Consider the following 4,818-nt stretch of genomic DNA (forward strand, 5'->3'; position numbering starts at 1 on the left):
CCCATACCCAGTTTCCCTTCATCGTTCCTTCCCTATTACCACAAACTCATCCTCTTAATGTAATAGTACTTATACCAACTATTTGGTCGAACGTTCAAAAATAGACAAAAAAATATCAAGTTTTTATTTTAATTTTGTAGAGAGCACGAAAACCAAAGCCAAAACCGAAACTTAAACATTTCTATGCCCATTATGGCACATATATTACTGTATTAGGCTGAAGGTGTATTATGCCCAGAACTGCTTGCATAGATAAGGTTAAGTTTCTAAGTTACATTTTGTATTTGTCAGGTCATCTGGGGGTAATTCAGTCATACAACTCATGAACTTTTTAGGGGTCCAAGAGTAGTCTTGTTTACGTGTGACCAGACAGCGCCATAAGCCATCATTACAGGAGGGTTAATACCTCGTTGACCTATCAACGGTATAGGTTAAGTAATAATTGTAATCAAGAAGCAATAAGATGCTTATCTTAACATACTAAGAAGGTTAGGTGAGGTCGGTGTTTTCTATGAAGCTTTTCAAGGTAAACTAAAATATTCACAATCAATTAGTATGTCACATATGCACTTATTCAATAAGCCAATATTGACTATAAGGAAGTGCGAGAACGGGTTGCTCTCTTAATCCCTCTCACACACACCCTTTCTGCTCCTTTTCACACCACTCCTCCTCTCGACCTCTCTTGCACCTCGGCGTCTCACTCCACCTCCACCATTTCCACCTTCCACAGCCATTTGTTTTCTATCTACATCTACACCTTTTCTGTCTACTGCTTCCCCCGTCCCTCTGATAACCCCCCCCCCTCCCTCACTCCAGCTACCCAATTAGCGTTCGGTAATGACCTTGTTTGAAGTTCTAGTAGAATCACGGATTCTGTTTTATCATATAACCCAAATTCCCAAATTAGATTTTGAATATCTTTGCCAGGAACCGGTTTGGGAGCCTTGTGATTTACACTGTAATGAATGACTCTGATTTACACTGTAATGAATGCCTCTGATTTACACTGAAATGAATGACTCTGATTTACACTGTAATGAATGGCTCTGATTTACACTGTAATGAATGCCTCTGATTTACACCATAATTAATGCCTCTATGATTTACACTGTAATGAATACCTTAGTGATTTACACCATATTGAATGCGTTTTGTGTTTTCAACATAATTATATATAATGTAGTTGTAATTAAGAAATCTATAAAAATTGCTTCTATGCCGCATAGTAGTTTAATATCCATGTAAGTCCAAGCATTTTATATTTACTACACTTGCCGTTACATACATTTGGTACACAAACATTGGTCCGCTTTAAGAAATGCGCCAACTATAAAGTTTGATTATTAAACCAACGGCTTTTAAGCATCTGTTATAACACAAGAAAAATCAAGAGTCTCAATAGAAACTCATACTTTTAAAGACACCAGAGACGCGAAGATCATTTGTGTTTTAAAGCTCTAAAGATTATAACAAGTATGACTTTATTCAAACACGTGTTAAAGCCCTTGTGATTTATTTCGAATAAAGGTAGCGCTTAGACACTAAAATTAACCCCAACACAAATAAATGGATACAATTAAATAGTTATCTTATGGGTGAGAGAGATAATGTGCGCGCGCGCGCGCGCGCGCGTGTGTGTGTGTGTGTGTGTGTGTGTGTGTGTGTGTGTGTGTGTACTCAACTTTTTGTATTCACCTATTTGTGCCTGCAAGATCGAGCACTGGCTCTTGAATCCTGACTTTCTAGCGGTTGCTTAAAGCAATGACTCCTGTCCTATTTCCCTATCATATCTACTTTAAAAATTATGAAGAGAGTCTACTTCCACAACCTGCTCCTTAAGTGCATTCCATTTTCTCACTCTCACCCTAAATGACAATTGTCTAACATCTCTATGACTCGTCTGAGTGTCCAGCTTCCACTCACGTCTCCCTAGTTCTGTTAGTATTCAGCGTGAACATTTTATCTATTTCCACTCTGTTAATCCCCTGAGTGTTTCGTAAGTCTCTCTCTTCCATGTTGGAGACGTGTTGCATGGCGAGGGAGGCAACCTTGGTGCTTGCTAAGATCAGCACAGGGATTGAAGGAATCTTGGTGAACAGTATGAAAAGAACGAAAGTAAATTTAAATATTAAATATCAATTGGGAACAAGGTTCTGAAACTGGTCGAAGATAAATGGCATACGGGAGTGGAATATATGGTAGAGAGGAGGCAAGGACAAGGTACAGAGGAAGAGGGAAGAGGGCGGAACAGATTAGTGCACTGCAACACAGAATGGAAACTCGTGTACCTTTTAATGGAGGCGACATGGAGGAAATGGTGAGAGGAGACAAGTCTGACACAAAGACTTGGGCAAGTTTAAATTTTATCCTGGAGGGCTAGTTTATTGTGCAGCCTCGCTCATCCTGTCAGCGGACACCGGCCGGCCCAGTAGAGGACACGGGCCCAGCAGGGGACACGGGCCCAGCAGGGGACACGGGCCCAGCAGGGGACACGGGCCCAGCAGGGGACACGGGCCCAGCAGGGGACACGGGCCCAGCAGGGGACACGGGCCCAGCAGGGGACACGGGCCCAGCAGGGGACACGGGCCCAGCAGGGGACACGGGCCCAGCAGGGGACACGGGCCCAGCAGGGGACACGGGCCCAGCAGTGGACACTTGCCCAACAGTCCCAATAAGAGCAAAACTCTCCGTGTTCTTCCTCCTGTCACTTTTACAGATGAGTCTCTGAGTGTAACTACTGCCTAGAATATATTTATTCAATTAAAAACATTTAATGAGGAAAGGTCTTCCTGAAAGGGAGGGTAATGTTTGACTGGAGAGAGAGAGAGAGAGAGAGAGAGAGAGAGAGAGAGAGAGAGAGAGAGAGAGAGAGAGAGAGAGAGAGAGAGAGAGAGAGAGAGAGAGAGACAGACAGACAGAGAGAGAGAGAGAGAGAGAGAGAGAGAGAGAGAGAGAGAGAGAGAGAGAGAGAGAGAGAGAGGTGATAACAGTGTTGACTACATGACATAAGAACCATATAAAGCATTAGTTGGTTGATAATAGACAATAACAACCACAATATATAACTCACATAAATGTGTTAAATAACTTCCAGAGTTGAATGTTCTTTACTACAAGTGGCGTGGATAATATTAACATAATATTCACGCCATGAATTTTTTTTTAAATGATTAATATATATAATGCCAGATGTTTGTGTATGTCTGCCTGCCCCGGGTTGACTACCAGTCATGCCCAGACACGTCAGTGTGGAGGCAATGATGCTCTCTGCTGCCGACACTAAACCACAGAGGAAATAATAGACACTGAAAGCGTCGTATAGTTGATTAGTAACAGATATTATTGACTATTTTTAACATTTGAATATTTTAATTATTAAAGTATTATTGAATAAACAATAAACAACAACAGAACATTTCAACAATAGGTAAGGTAAGTTTGTTATCATCAATGACTGAACCCTTATCTCCGAATCCCAAAATTATATCCAAATATTGTAATAACCTTTTATGTTGTACACAAAATTGTCTTTAAAATGTGTCATGTTACATTAAAGCGTCACCATCAGCAGCTGGTGACGCGCCAGCATATGGAGCGTCACCATGGCAACGCTCGCCTACAGGTAGTCTATTAGTAAATACAACGTTCCAACATTCCATGAGACTCTATGTTCCGATCCCAGTGTTCCTGCGGCGCGTGTTGCTATACTGAGCTGCACTAAACACGCAACATTTCTCAACTAGAAAAACCTATAAAATCGTGTCACTGATCACAGTAACATTTTCACATTTTCCGAAGTATGTTGTCAGCAATTTTCTTCATTTACTCCTTGTTGGCCTTGTGAATCCCTACAGGAGCTGTGAGCGTCGTGTCAAGCGGAGCAGCGTTACTTGACATCTCTAGTAACGGCGACAAGGAGACTGTCAAAGCTAATAGTCAGCTAAACCAGATTATCAAACTATTTAAGTCAAGCAGTCTCGGGCCTCGTACTGTACGCAGACAGCCAGATAAAGATAACTTCAGATACTATGAATATACCAACATTCAAAGAGTCAGTGGGTCGCTAAATCGCTCAATTTAATCTACTGTATAACAAAAATTGGTTCAGTAAAGTATAAACGCCTTTACTCAACAAAGTGAAGCAATAATATTACTGACAATATATTATTAAATCATATTGCAAATGCCAAGCTGCAAGCGTTTTATTTGTGTTCTGGAAACCAAAAGTCCAACAGGGAGCGCGCGGACGGTGAGGAACTGCGACAATTGCCAGATTCCGCATGTCCAGACAAAGGAAGCTATGTAATTATTCTCATACACCAGTGAATTACAGCAGTTACGTAATTAGTTACAGAGTCATAATAAATACTAAATTGCACAAACACATGCACGCAAGAAAACACCCGGACGCCCGTTAGCATGCACGCACACGCACAATAATACACACACACACACGTGTGTGTGTGTGTGTGTGTGTGTGTGTGTAATTACGTGAGTATGCGGCCCCAGCATGGAGCCCGTACCTAGTCAAGCACAAGACGAAGCTGGAAAAAGTTCAGAGAAATGCCACCAGTCTAGTCCCAGAACTAAGATGTATGAGTTACGAGGAAAGGCTGCGTGAAATGCATCTCACGACACTGGAAGACAGAAGAGTAATGGGAGATATGATCACTACCTACAAAATTATCAGAGGAATCGACAAAGTAGATAAAGATAAACTGTTTAACACGGGTGGTACGCCAACAAGGGGACAAGGTGGAAACCGAGTGCCCAAATGAGCCACAGAGACGTTAGAAAGAACTTTTTCAGTGTCAG

Source organism: Procambarus clarkii, chromosome 20 (assembly GCF_040958095.1).
Source record: "Procambarus clarkii isolate CNS0578487 chromosome 20, FALCON_Pclarkii_2.0, whole genome shotgun sequence".
Classification (NCBI taxonomy): Eukaryota; Metazoa; Arthropoda; class Malacostraca; order Decapoda; family Cambaridae; genus Procambarus; species Procambarus clarkii.